Source organism: Drosophila navojoa, chromosome X (assembly GCF_054131105.1).
Source record: "Drosophila navojoa isolate 15081-1374.11 chromosome X, UAZ_NAV_1.0, whole genome shotgun sequence".
NCBI lineage: Eukaryota > Metazoa > Arthropoda > Insecta > Diptera > Drosophilidae > Drosophila > Drosophila navojoa.
The window spans coordinates 29,108,146-29,125,619 of NC_142895.1; the positions used below are offsets into that span (position 1 = coordinate 29,108,146).

General features: G+C 39.5%; 3 long non-coding RNA genes and 1 pseudogene across 3 annotated transcripts in view; 2 read left to right on the plus strand and 2 right to left on the minus strand.

Annotated features, from left to right (window-relative positions):
- The window catches only part of LOC149090788 (uncharacterized), a 178,474-nt gene that overhangs the window by 76,956 nt on the left and 84,044 nt on the right, over positions 1-17,474 (minus strand). The gene's annotated exons all lie outside the window — the stretch shown is intronic.
- Positions 1-17,474, plus strand: part of LOC115565530 (uncharacterized) — a 184,163-nt gene that overhangs the window by 46,889 nt on the left and 119,800 nt on the right. The gene's annotated exons all lie outside the window — the stretch shown is intronic.
- LOC149090791 (uncharacterized) overlaps positions 1-17,474 on the plus strand; it is a 167,107-nt gene that overhangs the window by 30,340 nt on the left and 119,293 nt on the right. The gene's annotated exons all lie outside the window — the stretch shown is intronic.
- Positions 8,189-8,947, minus strand: LOC149090795 (E3 SUMO-protein ligase ZBED1-like; annotated as a pseudogene).

Sequence of the window (17,474 nt, forward strand, 5' to 3'; positions counted from 1 at the left end):
TTCATCATTGTTGGTACCTCCCTCTCTACCAACACCGCCACCTAATTTGCTTGCCCCTCCCTCACCTTGCGCTTCAGTTTTGTCATCCGCTCCTAATTCGCTCGATCCTATATCACCTGTTCCTGAAGCTATTGGTTTTTCTGTTGAGGCTGCTATTGATACTCAGGTTTCTGTTCAAAAATTGGAATCTTCTCCAATTGCTGTTCAAGCCACGGGTGTTAATAATTCAGCCACTCCCGGCATATCCTTATCAGTCGTCTCTCCTCGAAAGCAAGTTTTCATATCTAGGCTTTCATCAGATACGACCTGTGAGGCGGTATCTGCTTTTATAGCAAGCAAGACTTCGGCTAAGGTTTTTATATCGAAGTTTAGCTTCGCAGCTCCGCGCGAAATTGCCTCTTTTAAAATAAATGTGCCGATAGAACATTTTAAAACTTTATGTGATCCAAATTTCTGGCCACCTCATGTGGTAGTTCATGAATTTAGACCTAAAAATCGTAATAGATCTACTCCTACTGCTGTAAATCTACCTTCGGTGCAATCGTCATCTAACACTGTACCAAAAAACTAAATTCTTTCCAATCTTCTTCTCAGCTGTCTCTGCTTTATCAAAATGTACGCGGCTTGAATTCTAAACTTAATAGTTTATTCTTACACAGTTTTAGTGTACAATATGATATTATTGCATTTACTGAAACGTGGCTAAGTAATAATATTCATAATAGTGAAATACTTTCAAATAATTTCACTATTTTTAGACTTGATCGTTCAATGCGCAGAAGGGGTGGAGTGCTAATTGCGGTTAAGTCCAGTATCCTCTCTGATGTGTTTACCTTTTCGTCCCTTCATGATGCGGAGATTTTAGGGGTTAAATTAACTCTCCCATCGCGCTCACTGTTTATCACATGTTCTTATATCCCTCCCTCTTCTGATTTACAAGTTTATGCTCATCACATTAATAGTATTAAAGAGGTTTATGAGCATGTGAATGATACAGACTTGCTTCTTGTGTTGGGGGATTTTAACATTCCCAACACTTCTTGGTTAGCAACTTGTAATACAACTTACTTAATTCCGACAATTGATCACTATCTTTTTGATGAATTATTTAACCTGTCTCTGTTTCAGATTAACTCTATTTCTAATCACCTAAATCGAACACTTGATTTGGTGTTTACTAATCACGATTCGCTTTTAAATGTCGTGAGAACGACTCCATTCTGTATACCTGAGGATATACATCACCCCACTTTAGAAGTATTATTAGCTGTCGATAATCATCCCAATTATACTCCTTTGCCTTCTTATCCATTTCGTTGTTATCGTAAATGCGATTTTGTTTTGCTTAATGAATTAATTAATTCAACAGACTGGTCTACTTTATATGAGTCGAATGATATTAATTTGGCAGCATCGTTTTTTTACTCTACCTTAAACTGTATTCTGGATGTTTGGGTCCCTCTCTGCCGTATTTCGCCAGTTTCAAATAAGCCACCTTGGTTTACCAAGACTCTTTTGAACTTGAGAAACATTAAAACTAAATGTTTAAAAAATTATAAAAAGTCTGGTTCAAGTGTGGATTGGTCCAAATATTCCATTGCCAAGTCAAACTTCAATCTTTTAAATTTTAGCTGTTATGAGAATTATCTTATACGTTGCAAACGTCAGTTTGCTCGTGATCCCAAGCAATTTTATTCATTTGTAAATTTGAAGCGTAAATCTTCTGGTTTGCCGTCCTCATTTGTCCTTGGTGGTGAAAAAACTTGCAATGACCAGGATTCCTCTGATCTATTTGCTAATTTTTTTCAATCAACTTATTCTTCTGCTAATCTCTACAACAACTCATATCCATATCCTCTTTCTGAATATGGGTCTATAAATATTCCGAAAGTTACTGCAGCCTCTCTGGCTGCGGCCATTAGGACGATGAAATCATCTTTCTCTCCCGGTGCCGATAATATTCCTAGTTGTGTGATTAAAGAGTGCAGTGTTTCTCTTCAGTCACAATTACTAAAATTGTTTAACTTGTCCTTGAATACTGCTGTGTTCCCTTCAATATGGAAAGAATCTTTCATCATTCCCTTATACAAAAAAGGTGGAAGATCTGATATTTCCAACTATAGAGGCATTGCGAAATTATCTGTCATTCCGAAGTTATTTGAGAAAATTATAACATCGGCCTTGCAGCATTTTTGCAAATCGATTATTCAACATGGTTTTGTTCAAAATCGATCAACGTCCACTAATTTACTTGAATTCACTTCGCTTGTCAATGATGGTTTTTCTAAAAAAATGCAAACGGATGTTATATACTGACTTCAGTAAAGCATTTGACTCAGTACATCATCACATACTAATTCTTAAGCTTGAACGCTTAGGATTTTCGCCTAGACTTGTATCTTGGATTTCATCCTATTTAATTGGTAGAACCCAAAGAGTCCTGCTCAGAACAGCTATGTCTAAAGTTATCTTTGTTTCGTCTGGTGTACCTCAGGGTAGCCATTCCTTGACCTTTCTAGTTGTATCTCGTATTCTACTATATTTATGTATGCTGACGATGTTAAACTTTGCCTTCCATACTCCAGTGCAACTGGACATCATCACCTTCAAGATGACCTAAATGCATTTCAACTTTGGTGTGTGGCAAACCAGCTTGACTTAAATTGCTCAAAGTGTATGACAATGACCTTCAGTCGTACCGTTCCTCTAATTGTTGATTATAAAATTAGCAATATTTCCTTACGACGCATCCACACACTCAAAGATCTTGGTGTTTCTTTCGATTGTAAACTAAATTTTAATCTTCATATTTCTACCATCATTAATGAAGCCAAAAGTGTGCTTGGCTTTATTAAACGTTGGTCCAAGGAATTTAAAGATCCTTTTACCACCAAGCGCTTATTTACGTCGCTTGTGCGTCCCATCTTAGAGTATTGCTCTGTTGTTTGGTCTCCGCAGCATAAACTGCATCAGGATCGCATTGAATCGGTCCAAAAACAGTTTCTTCTCTTTGCCTTAAGGGATCTTCGATGGGACAGTAATTTACGATTACCGTCTTATCATAGTAGGCTCCAGCTTATTGATCTTCCATCGCTAACCAATCGCAGAACAATTTTAGGAATTGTTTTTCTGCATAAATTGATTAGTGGTGATATTGATTCGTCCTCTTTGTTGGGTCGTCTACACTTTTCGGTTCCGTCCCGAACAACTAGACACTATCGTCCGCTTTTTTTACCGGTGTGCACTAGGGATTATTCTTTGCACAGTGCGTTTCATGTTCTTAGTGTTAATTTTAATAAATATTATCACATTTTTTCCTTAGAGCTCTCTCTTCATAAATTAAAAAGTTTGCTATTAGCTCATCTTAGGGAAATCACTCACAATGCCCAGGCATAAGCATTGGTATACATTTTCGTTGTCAATGTTGTGTAGTGATTTCTCAATTCTATCCCACATTCTATTCTGTGCTCTTCCTTTACTCTTCTCTTTTTATACCCTGAACCCATTGAAAATGGGAAATCAGGGTATAATGTTTTTGTGTAAAAGTATGTAACAGGCAGAAGGAATCATCGTAGACCCCATAAAGTATATATATTCTTGATCAGCACGACGAGCTGAGTCGATATAGCCCTGTCCGTCTGTCCGTCCGTCCGTCCGTCCGTCCGTCCGTCCGTCCGTCCGTCCGTCCGTCCGTATGAACGCCGAGATCTCAGAAGATATAAGAGCTAGAGAGCTGAAATTTTGTGTGCATACTCGTGTATACCATACGCAGTACGAGTTTGCTTTATTTTTTCGATAACTCATCCGATAACTTTTTTATCGAGAATAATCGAAAAATTGATTTTGTTTTTTGAGCCTCATTGGAGTACTATTAGACGTGGAGACTTCAGATTTACTGTGTATATATATATGATGAATACAAACATTTTGTAATCAACAGATTTTGGATACCACGCCCCCTTCGCCCCCAATTTGCAAAAAACGTATTTCAAGTACTAGAGACTTGTGCTTTGGAATGTACACACAGTTTGACCATCTGATTACGCTCTGAAAATTTCATTAAGATTGCATGTCTACAAAAAAGTTATTCATCAAATAAATTCTCATACTATTGCCCACACTGCAGCGCAGCCCAAGCGCAGTCGCAGCTTACTGCGCAGTTAGCAGAGCGCGGGCGCGTGAGGGTGGATGCATGTTTATGTATGTGTGCGTGCATAAAATCACTCAGAATATCAGCTTGGAGGGTTCAGGGTATCTCCTAGTCGAGCAGTCTCGACTAGAGTCTTCTTACTTGTTACTATTTCTTATCTATTTATTTATTTTTTTATTATTAACTTTTCTTGCAATTTCTTTTAAAACCTTACTTTTTCTTTTTCTGTACTAATTCTTATTTATCACAATTTTTTCTTTCTTTTTTTTTATATTTGTTTTTATTTCTTATTTTTAAGAAATATTTATTATTTTACATTTAATATTTTTTTCTAAGTTTTCCTACTAACACTTATTTTTATAGCATCATTAGTTTCACTGACCATATTTGGCTGTGAGACGTGGGCATAGCTGGCCGGACTGGCAAATAAAATACCCCCATCGGGTCGGTGTTACTATTGATATTATATCCTGTACTTTGTTTAGGCTTTTTCTTTTTTAAATTTAATTTGACTCTCGTTTTTGTCAATAGCTTTAAGAAATAAATAAATAAATAAATAAATATGAGCTAGATAGCTGAAATTTTTGTCTGCATACTCGTGTGTAGTATACGCGGTACGAGTTTGCTTTCTTTTTTCGAAAAATCATCCGATCACTTTTTTATCGCGAATAATCGAAAAATTGATTTTGTGTTTTTCAGTCTCATTTGAATACTTTTTACTCTACTATCTCCCTTGAAGCATACTTAGCATCACAGGATTAACTTATCTACTAATTTAAGTAGAGCGTAGGTTTGCGAAATGTCGTCTTTTTAACCTGCAAATGGGTCTCGAGCTTGGCAGTTTTCTTGCGAGACGGTTGGCGTGGGTCTTAGGGCGGTCATTGTACCGACTCGAATGGCTCACTGGAAAATTTGCAATTTTTGACTGAATTATTGTAAATGAACTTTAAATTGTTTTTTGACATTCCTAAGTCTATTAGATGCGTTGCATCTAAAGGAAACTGTGTAATCGTACCGATTACTAGTTTCTCTAAAACCATTTTATTCGAAAGGAAATTGTTTTAGCGATGATCAACATATGTCCTTGACGTGTAGTCACTATCAGATATTTTAACGACTCTGCTTGTAGAATATGCTGTGAAATTTCCTATTCGAGTGCCTTTTTGCGTGCATTTCATACATTCATTGAAGGATGAATGACCTTCTAAGCCACTTAAAAAAGCTTTAACGGGGGCATTGCATATAAATAACTTGCATTTAACTTTTACTTTAGTTGTTCCTACCCTTATACCGTCTAAATCTATACGTTGTAACTCCTGAGCAAAATCATTGAAGACATTAGCAGGATTGGATTAGCAGGTTTTTCATTTCCTAAAAATGTTCCAATCATGCAAACTTCACTGTCTTGAACAAAGACCATGCGACAAGATTTCTTTGTACATATTTCTCGATGCCCAGATGTAGATAGTTTCCCGGAGCTACCGTCCTTAAACTGGTTTCTCTCAATGGTTAACTAAACAAGTAAGAAGACTCTAGTCGAGACTGCTCGACTAGGAGATACCCTGAACCCTCCAAGCTGATATTCTTATCATTCTGCACTTCTTTTATGCACGCACACATATATACACATGCATCCACCCTCACGCGCCCGCGCTCTGCTAGCTGCGCAGTAAGCAGCGACTGCGATTGGGCTGCGCTCCAGTGTGGGCAATAGTATGAGAATTTACTTGGTGAATAACTTCTTTTGTAAACATACGATCTTAATAATCTTTTCAGGGCGTAATTATATGGTCAAAATGTGTGTACATTCCATTTCTAGTACTTGAAATACGTTTTTTACCAATTGGGGGCGAAGGGGGCGTGGTATCCAAAATCTGTTGATTACAAAATGTTTGTATTCATCATATATATATACACAGTAAATCTGAAGTCTCCACGTCTAATAGTACTCCGATGAGGCTGAAAAGCATAGCATTAGCAACCACTCAAAAGGTAAGTGCTACTTCACTCGTTTTTGTGCTCTCAGAGTGTTGCCGAAACTTTTTCAGCAAAGGTAACAAAACCGAGGGCTGAAAGTAGCTAAAAGTAGCCAACTTTCTTCTAAAATAGCTGAAAACGTAGCAGATAAGGAAACAGTGCTGTTTTTTCATAGAAAGTCAACTTTATAAATTTAACTCTAATGATATTTCATCTGTGACCACCAACTCGTCATTTTCAGCATTGTCGCTTTTATAATTCGTTTGAAAATTTTTATGTGGCAATCGACCTTAAAATGTAGCCAGATCTAGCTACAAAATAGCTGATTCGGCAACACTGATTCTTTTTACAAAAGCAGCGACTATACAATTCTCAAATGGTTCAAGCATGGCGAGAGTGGTACAAACGCGCACAACAGAGCTGCAGCAGGGTTTAATGAACCGTCACTGGGTTCTCCCAGTTGTACAGTTTATCGAAAGTTTTTGGCATTAAACTTCTTGTTTTTTTTTCTGTAAAAAACTGGTAAGTGTGCACTTTCGAGACTGAACGACTGGGAGTTCGCTGGTGCCGGATTTCGTACGATAAATATGCTACCAATTTCAAATATGTAGCAAGCTGTAGGATAAATTAAGAAATAGGTTTTAATTAATTTTTTTAATTTTTGGTCGAAAATTCGATGTCGATGTTTACAAAATGTTAAATCGCTGTTGTGTAAAACATTGGCTATAAACATCGATGTTTTCTACCAATTCCCTTATTTTTCGTTAATTCAATTCTTAAAAGCATTTTAAATAAATGCTTTCTTAGTTTTTTTTTTTTACTTAACAATATAATTAACAGAACTTAAAACTATATCAATTTTCGTAGTCTTGTGACACTGTTGAAAGACACAGTAGGTTGCGCAAAGAGTAGTCCCGTTACACTTAATGTTAATTAACAGGTCTCTTGTGACGTCAAAATATCAGATTCTGCTCTGTTATCCCAGCAGATGCTTGGCGGTCACTTCAGCAGACATCCACCAAGTTGTCCAAAAATACCAAAATTAAGTATATATAAGCAAATATCAATATCAATTCAATAGTAAATAGCTTAAAATTTGTCAATCACTAATTTTGTCGCCATACAATAAAAAAAACTAAGTATATACTGGAATGAATTGAGAGGCCTTTCGAAAGGCCAAAATGGTCATTATGCTAGCAGGAATGGTTGATGAACATAGTTAACAGGGTTTTCGCCATCAGTATTGTTTATTTATGCCAATTTACTACACATTCAAATATAGTACACGTTCAGGAGTCATCAATAAAGGTGCTGCTCATACCTGCTGTCATCTCAGAAAAAACCGGTAGAATAAAGTACAGTTGGTGTGCTTATGGTCTAATCGAAAACTGTGCATGATTATGAGTATTGAAGCCAAAGAAAACATACATATAATCAACCTTGATTCAGCTCTAAAAACCTAGGCAGAAGCTAACAATGCTGAGTATCAACTATAGCCATTTTGTAATATAAAGAATGAAATTATTACGTTTAATGATGTGGATTGATGGGAAACGTGTAATGCTTAGTAGTAACTCATTAATTTTACAAAAATTAAGCCTTATTAAGGTTAAGGCACTGACCAGTCAGTCTCTGCTCAGTGGTTAAGGCCATCATATGCAAAAGTAAAAGTGGTTAAGAGATTGGGTGATCAATAAATGCCTAGAAAACGACTTAGACGGTAAAAATGAGCAAAAACCTTTATATTTTCCGATTCGTGAATCTATATAGAGCTTGTGATTAGCTGCCCAGCTCATTTTATTTAATCTACTAGTTTTAAAACAAATAACAGTGTCGAAATTGCTTGATTTTCATACGTCACGCTGTTAAATCAGCTGTTCGCTTTGCATAACCTACTATCACTCAATCGTGGTCTTGTGATTAAGAAATAGTATAACAAATGCTTCCTTGGCAGTCTTTTTCATTACATTGAGAATCAAAATGAATAAAATAATAATATAACAATAAATGCTTCCTTAGCAGTCCTTTTTTATGCTTTCAAAGAAATTTTAATTATTGTAATTACTTTTTTTTAAAAAAGTATTTTTTGTCGATACTTTGCAAAAATAAAATGCTTCTTAGTCGATTTGGATCTAACCTGTTTCGCCTTTGGCTTAAAAGATATGACGCCGCGGAAAAAAACCCGCTCAGAAGGAACCGACGATCCAACTACCGGTGAAAATTGCAGCGCCATTTTATGTAAATTGGGATATGTGTTTTTCATACCTTCCCATACTTGTAGAGGGTTGCTTTCAAATGACGCTAATGGCATTCGCAGGTTTGCTATCATCTCCACATCAATATCGCCATCAGGCTCTTGAGAATGTGCCAGCTGGTGATGGTGGTCCCAAAAAGAATCGGATTTAGTTGTGCTTGTCACGTTATCATTACCATTGTAGTCTTTGACCATCGGTTTTATCATAGACTTAATTTTTGTAATAGAGTTTGAGCATGCCTGAGGGTCTTTAAAATGCAGTTTCTTAAATCTTGGATCAAGTACTGTAGCCATTGCCAGAATTGAGACCTGAAACAATACATTTAAAATAAAATATTTTAAGGAATAAATTAATGATGACATTTCAAGCATACCTGCTCTATTGAACCCATACGCTTATCGATTTCGAAAAGCAAAAAGTTCTTAATGTCATTTGCCTCGGGCGTGATGTCATCAACGTTAAGCAATTTTGTTTTTAAGATATTCACCATTGGGATAACCATACTGGCTGTGCAATACGTATCTGAGCCTATTATTTTTGTGGCTTCTTCAAGGGGGCGCAGCATTGGCATGATATTATTAAGCAACTGCAGTTCCATTTAGCATCTCACCATCGTTGCGAACACTTAAGACAATATCGTTTACGAAATTTTTAAGCTCCAAGTAACGCTCAATCATGTATTATGTGCTATTCCATCTAGTAGCCACATCTTGGATCAATACCTTGTCCGTTACTTTTCTTAAGCTATCGCTGGCAACGCAACTGTGCTTAAAAAAAGTTACGATTCCCTTTACCTTTTCAATGCATGCACTTGTTGAATCTCTTTGCATAGCAGATCGTGCAATTAGATTTAGGGTATATGCAAAACATGGTATGTGCTTTTTTCGCCCAAAACCTAGGTCAACGGCATTGACGACATTTGACGACAGCAACTCTCCAGCATTTCAGTGAGGTATACTGATGTGTGACGCCCGCTTAGCTCTAAAGCTCCGATAGTCAAGGAAGTCATTTCAAGCTCAAGCTGAAAATGAGCAGTAATGCCCAAGTAACTCCGCATTGACATCTGGTCGCTCCATACATCCATTGTTAATGTTAGCGTTTTCCCATTCAGCAATCTCTTCCACATTTCCTTCATATCCAAAAACTTCTCATCCACCCATTTTGTAATTTAATATCGCGACGGTATCTTGTAACGCGGTGCAACCGTATTTATTAAATATATGAAGCCTTTGTTTTCGACTATCGAAAATGGTTGCACATCTTTTGATATCATATAAATAATGGCATCGTTGATTCTTTTTGTTTTATTCCCGTCGGTGCCATACTCCACCATATTTTGAAAGCTTTCAGCAATAGAAATTTGTGCCACACCGCGAGTATTAGGTACTACAGGTACTTCAACATTTTATGAATGGACCGCAGGGTGTCCTTCATGTTGGTCGTGTTACCTGCAGTCTTCAAAACTTTGTTGCAAATGTTGCATTTTGCGCTATTTCCATCAATAAAGTAAAGTGCCTCCAGCAAAAGCTTGTCTTTGTTGTTATTCTAGAATAAATACATTTGTAATTGCAAATAACTATATTTATATATATTTTCAACTGTAAAGAAGTTATTTCTACGGCCGGGGTACAACTCTGTCTTCCCCAGAGTCATTTACAAGAATATTTAAAATCTGCCGAGACTGGAGAGTTGAGGACGGATAGTGGGCCACCATGGCTGAACTATCCGCGATTGGGGGGCGCGAGAAAACTTGAAATTGGTTAGCGAAAAGAAAAGAACTCGACAACTTGATCACGTAAAACTGAGAACGGGGGCGAATACAGTCCCGCTCTAGCGTTTAACGCTCAGAAGCGGGGTGACTATGGCACACATGCCTTCTCAGGGTCACGCCGACCACCACTACGACCCAGCCCTGGTGTATAACACCCAGTACTGGGAGAAACGTGCGATGCCCGGCGCATGCCGCGATCGTGTGCCTAGAGGGCGGTGGCCCAGCCGCGGGAATGCCTGCGCGGATCGCCACCTCGACGTGGCGCGCGCGTATAACGCTCCGCGCCGCGTCACCTTGCACCCGCCCAGGATCTTTCATGTGTGCCCGCTGCGCCCGGACTCTCGGAGTTGGCCAGTTGCTGTTCCCTCAGCCCCCCTGTTCACTTATCAGGTGCAGGGGGTGTGATCTTTTCAGCCTTCTGTTGATGGTGTTGATCGATAAATTGGATGCAAGCTGGTTTGGGTGGGCGGATATTCTGTCCGCGTACATTGTGCTGTGTCGGCCAATGAGCTCAGCAATTGTCGGCATTTCAAGGTCGGTGTGCAGGGTTTCATTTCTGACGTACCATTCGGCTCCGGTCCAAGTCCTTAGTGCTTTGTTTTGTGTGACTTGAATTTTGTTTATGTGAGTTCTTGCAACAGACCCCCATAAAAGCATTGCATAGGTGTTTGTTTGTCTGCGGGTGTGTGTCCGAATTATTATTGAAATATCAGTTGCTCGAAGGGTTCAAGGGATCTCGCAGTCGAGCAGCCTCGACTAGAGCTTTCTTTCTTGTTTTAATTTGAAGTTGCATTTTTTAACTGTCTCAGTTATGTGCGGGCCATAGGTCAGTCTCTTATCCAGAGTGACTCCCAGGTACTTCACCTTGTTTGCCCGTGGTATTGGAGCTCTTAGAGTCACTTCGGGGCAGGCTCCCCTTCTGGCTGCAAATGTGATGTGCGTGGACTTTTGGGCGTTGATTCCGATGCTCCAGCAAGTTAGCCACCGATTGAGATCCTGCAAACTTGCATTTGACTAGAGGCTACTTCAGGCGACTTATTGCGACTCAGTATGGCGGTATCATCTGCGTATGTCGCTATAAGCATGTCTCTGTTCCTGGGAAGCAACGGCATGTCTGCGGTGTAGAGTGTGTATAATGGTGGGCCAAGCACACTACCTTGGGGCACGCCTGCGCCTTGGGGCACGACTGGTAAAGTGTTGAAATAAGTCGACTTTTTCCGACTCCAGCCCCACCGCCGACAAACTCATAAAATACGTTTTTGAGATGCGCATTATGAAGAACATGAGAATAAAATGCTTTTTGTTTAAAATTTAGTGATTTTATGAGACTTAGTAAATTTTCTTTCGAAATTGTAGGCGGCAGTCTGATAAAACGAATATTGTTTTCCGATTCTTCATTTGCATTGGGATTTAAGCTTAAAAGATTTAACTGAGAGCTAATCTCTGGGAATGCCAACGCTCTAAGTTCTTCATCTAAAACTACCTGATTTTGTAAATCATCAACTACTTCTTCCTCACTTTCAATTACCTCTCTGAGAGCGTCTTCTAGTACAGTTGGTCGATCCCTAAATATGTCAAATTTGTCGCGTTCGCTTGTTTTGATTGCCTCATTCGTCCAATAAAACTCCTCACAATTTCGCTGAACTAATTCAGTCTGCTCCTGCCTCCAATGAAAGAATAACATAACTAATAACTAAAGTGGTTTTGCCTATCTCTATTGATGTTAAAACACCTATCTCTAATTATACGAGGCTTAGTTATCTTTCTCATAAAACCACTTGAATCCTGAAGAGAATAAAAAGCGCCTACGTCTTCGTTCAGATCCTCATCTTCGCTGTCAACATTTTAGCGTGTCAATCTTTGGGTTTTACTGAAATTATAGTTTGGGCTTTTTCAACCCAGACCTAATTGCCATCAAGTATTCCTCGTAACTGAGGTTAATATTATTATGACATAAAAAATTGTCAAATGAATTAAGTGATAGCAAGGTTTCACTATCGAAGGACATATTTAAGAAACTTTTAATAGTTTGAAGGTTTTTGTGATGCGAGCTGTTGAGTCGTTCACTTTCCGACAAAGGAAAAAGAATTTCCGTTTGTGGCATTGGAGGATAAGGAATACCAAAGCGGCGTTTGCGAATTCCCTTTATTTTTCGCATACATGAATGCCCGTGATTGTGCTTCTGGTATTCAATCAAATTAGTTATATTTAGATCAGTCACGTCAGTAGTGATAAGTTTGTTAATAAATGCTACTACGGGTGGAATAGACCTCTGCCTACTTTCGTCATCAGTAAGATCAGCTTTGGGGGCATCTTTAAGCCAAAACATTTCGTGTATATGAGGAGAACCTCTTTGCTGGAATTCAACACGCCAATAATATTTGATTGCTGGATGATTGCCGAAAATACCTCCTTGCTTTTTCATTAACTTAAGAACTTGTCTATACCTATAATCAAAATATCGAGCACAGGTCACTGGATCTGCTCCATTTTGCGGTGATCGCCGCTGTTAACGCTCTGTTAACGCCATCAGCTGCATTTCCGCTTACCGCTGGCAATGCTTTATTCTGCCGGTAAGTGAAAAGTTCCATATTTTTTTAAATTTTCATAAAATTACAAAAATATTTTGTTTTCAGGCCGGGCATCTTTTCCTTTATGCCCCCTTGACCTGATGGCAGTCTCATCGCGACTGCAGACAAGCGTACAGCTAATCCAAAGAGCGTCTTGTAATTTTTGTTAAATCGTCAATTAAAAATTGAACCAAGGCCACGTTTGTGGCAAATAACTTTACAGTGTCTTTTTAAAGACACGGTGAACACAATAATACAAAGCACTTCGCAAATTAATTGTTAGAGTGAAACTCGTAAATTCGGCTCTGGCCGCCTGCCAGCGTCCACGTGTCAAAACAGCTGACCACTGGTTGGTGTCCACGGAAGTGGAGCCGGCTGGTTGTTGTCCTAGGAAGGGTAACAATCAGTGTTGCATACTCTTGGGCAATCGCAAATTTAGAAGCAATAAATTTGTCAATCTTGCCCATAATGGATGGAGACTCATCGAATCAACCACAACTTAATATCAAGCAGGACAATTTTGAGATGATAAAGAAATTAGCTGGTGCGTCGCCTGCAGAGCTGCGCATCCTACTGGCTGAACAACAATTAATTAAAACTCTTACGCCAAAAAATGTAGTGGGTTTGGTCGCTACAAGCACAAGCACCATTACTACGAGCACCCTAACTTTTTCTAATGTTAGCTGCACTGCTAGCTATTCTAATGGGAGCATATGCTCTACTACCCTTGTTTCCAGCGCTGCATCTTCTTGCGCAAATGTGGCTGCTAGCCTTCCACAAAAAAAAGGACTGCACTTTCCAATCTACTAAGCTGGGTGTCTGGAAAAAGCAAAAAAAAAAAAAGCACACAAACTGTCAAAAATAATCCTCAAAATGAAGCCAGCCCAACTTAGCTCAAATCTTGGGAGTCTAACCAAAAGCCCTGCTTCATCCTCCTCGGCAGTTAATTATAGCAATCGCTTTGCAGCTCTGGCTGAAGAAGCCGAATCACTAATGGATATGGACGAAGAAGTTCAAGACAGGGAAAATGAAAACAACCGTCAACCTGATAGAGAGGAACAGGAAAACAAAATACCTAAGCCTCCAGCCATTTGCGTGCCGCAGGTTAATAATATGATCAAATTTGAGGCAGCATTAAACTCTTTTATCGCGGACACCGACTATGATATACGCACATCTAGATCTGGAATCTCGCGTATTTATACAAAGAATTCAAACGCATTTAGATCTGTCGTTGACACATTATCCAAGCAAAATTGTCAATTTTGGCATCACCAACTGAGAGAAAATGCACCATATAGAGTAGTCATTAAAGACTTACACCCCAACGTCTCAAAACAGCGAATTGAACGTACTTTTACTGATCTGAACCTCACAGTACTGAACATCTACTGTCCCAGGAAACGAGACTGGCGCAATATTGAGATCAATAAAGATGATGATGATCAATTGATAGATGCTAAAACAAGACAAAGCATGTTCTTTGTTAATTTACAAAAGACGCCAAACGTTGCAGAGGCCTTAAAACTAACTCATATCGGAACGCACAGAGTTACAGCATTAAAGGCAAAACCCAACAGGGAAATAGTACAGTGCTACAGATGTCAAGACTTCGGACACACGAAAAATTATTGCCTTAAAAGCCCAGTATGTGGTCAGGTGACCATTTTACTGGCGCCGAGAATTGCCAGCTTAAGTCTAGTGAGACATCCATATGTGCCAATTGTGGAGACAACCACAGTGCCAGCTTTAAAGGCTGCACGGTCAGAGTGAAGCTAAACAGAAAGCTAAAGCCTGAGGCAAGATTGCCCTAGCACGGACTGACAAACAATAACAGCCATGCAGACATTCAGGGTTCTAGAGCGCAGCTTATTTCAAACGCCACCGTTCAGAAAGGCTTCTCTTATGCGGATAATTTTAGGCCCAAAGTAAACCAGTCAAATATTCCCAGTTCACAAGTATCCAGGTCGCACGACAATGCCGATGACCAAGATTTCAGCATCAATATCTGATGTAAATGCAAGAATGGATCAAATGTTCAAACTTATCCAGGAAACAATATAAGCAAAGAAAGCCTTTCGTGACCTGGTTCAGAAGCTCATTTCAAACTGATCAATTCGATTTTAAAAATCGGATTGTGAAACGCAAGAAGATTGGTTAAAAGCAATAACGAGCTGAGACTCTTCCTTGATACTAAATCAATTGATGTGATGTTGATCACAGAGACACACATGCGCCCAGGCCTTAAAATTTTTACACCTGGCTACGACCAATACTACGCAAATCACCCCAGTGGTACCGCGAAAGGCGGATCTGCTATCCTGATTAAATCTAACATTGTTCATGACGCCAATGAACCCATTTCAATCATTCATATTCAATCGGCTAATTTAGTTTGATGACAAACATCGGAAGCGTCAAAATAGCATCAATCTATCTTCCTCCTAACGAGCCCTGGAAAACCGGTTCATTGCAGGAGGAGACTTTAATGCAAAACACCAATGGTGGGGTAATTTTCGGAGTTGTTGTCGTGGAAAGCGGCTGCCATTGCAAGTGGTACGTGGCAAATCCTAGCAACTGGAAAACCAACTTTTTATTCATTCAACACCCTGCTTACTCCCTCTGCACTCGACTTTTTCATATTTAATGGGTTCGCTGCTAACAAGCTATCTGTCCAGCTGCATCTTGAGCTTTCGTCGGATCATTTGCCGGTCGTAGCGACTTTGCATCAATCACCTCAGCTTAGACCTACGAGGCAATACATCCTTACACCTGGAACTCGCATCAATGAATTTAGGACAAACCTAGAGAGCAGAATTCATCTAAACACTCAAATAGATAGCGCGGCTGACGTAGAAGATGCTATTGCATTGTTTATGCGAAACATATCTGAGGCTGCATCACACGCGACACCAGAATATGTACGTCATGCACGACAGCACCCCCAGAATTTGCTGTCTCCAAATGCTACTGCATTACTGCGAATGAAGAGAAGGTTGAGAAAAGAGTATGTGAGAACGGGAGATATACGCGTCCACCAGATTTATAAAAGAATCTCCAATCGCGTACAAAAAGTCCTCGCTAAAATTAAGCAACGCAATATTGATCAAATGCTGTTTTAGCATCTATCAATTGATCATCATCATCTTTATTGATCTCAATATTGCGCCAGTCTCGTTTCCTGGGACAGTAGATGTTCAGTACTGTGAGGTTCAGATCAGTAAAAGTACGTTCAATTCGCTTCTTTGAGACGTTGGGGTGTAAGTCTTTAATGACTACTCTATATGGTGCATTTTCTCTCAGTTGGTGATGCCAAAATTGACAATTTTGCTTGGATAATGTGTCAACGACAGATCTAAATGCGTTTGAATTCTTTGTATAAATACGCGAGATTCCAGATCTAGATGTGCGTATATCATAGTCGGTGTCCGCGATAAAAGAGTTTAATGCTGCCTCAAATTTGATCATATTATTAACCTGCGGCACGCAAATGGCTGGAGGCTTAGGTATTTTGTTTTCCTGTTCCTCTCTATCAGGTTGACGGTTGTTTTCATTTTCCCTGTCTTGAACTTCTTCGTCCATATCCATTAGTGATTCGGCTTCTTCAGCCAGAGCTGCAAAGCGATTGCTATAATTAACTGCCGAGGAGGATGAAGCAGGGCTTTTGGTTAGACTCCCAAGATTTGAGCTAAGTTGGGCTGGCTTCATTTTGAGGATTGTTTTTGACAGTTTGTGTGCTTTTTTTTTTTAATATGCACACCACGATGGTTAAAAAGTCTGTAATGACCAAAAGCGCTAAAATGGCATGGCTTCTAAAGCCGTCCAATAAATTGTCACTTTACAGTAAAGTGACAATTTATAAAGCAATTATCAGTCCCATATGGAAATATGCGCTTCAAGTTTATGGAATTGCGGCAAAAGCAAACTTAAACAAAATAAGAGTTGTGCAAGCGAAAATCCTCCGGCAAATTTGCAATGCTCCCTGGTACATGCGCACCAGGGACATTGAAAAAGATCTCAAGATCCCCAAAGTTGGAGACATATTGCAAAAGGTAGCTGCTAGCTATCTTGCAAGACTTGGAGGCCACCCAAACCCTTTGGCGAGAAGGCTCAACAAAGAAGCCAGGAAAAGAAGACTGAGGAAGTGCCATCCACAGGACCTCCCTGCGAGGTTCCTATAGAATAATGTTTTATAAACAATTGAATGTGATTTAATTAACTAATTGTTACTGATATTTATGTAAATTGTTATTGTTGTTGATGTTTATGTAAATTGTTATTGTAAATTCTGTAGTGTCCTACTGTAAATAATCGTGCCTTTATGTCCAACTCGTTAAGCTGCCAACTAGGTAGTAGAAAGCCTCTTTAAATAAAATAATACATATTTAAGACCTGATGGCCTGCATCTGTGGCATTGGCGCATGTGCGCGCGGCAATGGCCATTTCGCCCATTTGACGCATGTTGTCCCTCGCCGCTGGAAACGCCTTTCTGCTGGTTGCTGCTGCTCCTTGGACCCTTGGGGATGCTCCGGTGGGGTACTGCAGTCATTCCATGCACTGCTGCTAGGAGATCGGGCCACAGACGTCGTTCGCAATTGGACACCGGTGTCGCGTCTTTGGTGTCGGTACGCTTGTTGGTCAATCGAAGTCGCTGGCCAGTGCGTCTGCAACCACACTCTCCCACCAAGCAGCCACATGCCCGACTGCATGCCCCCCGTATATGGGTTGCCGCCGCTGCCTCTGCCCACGCC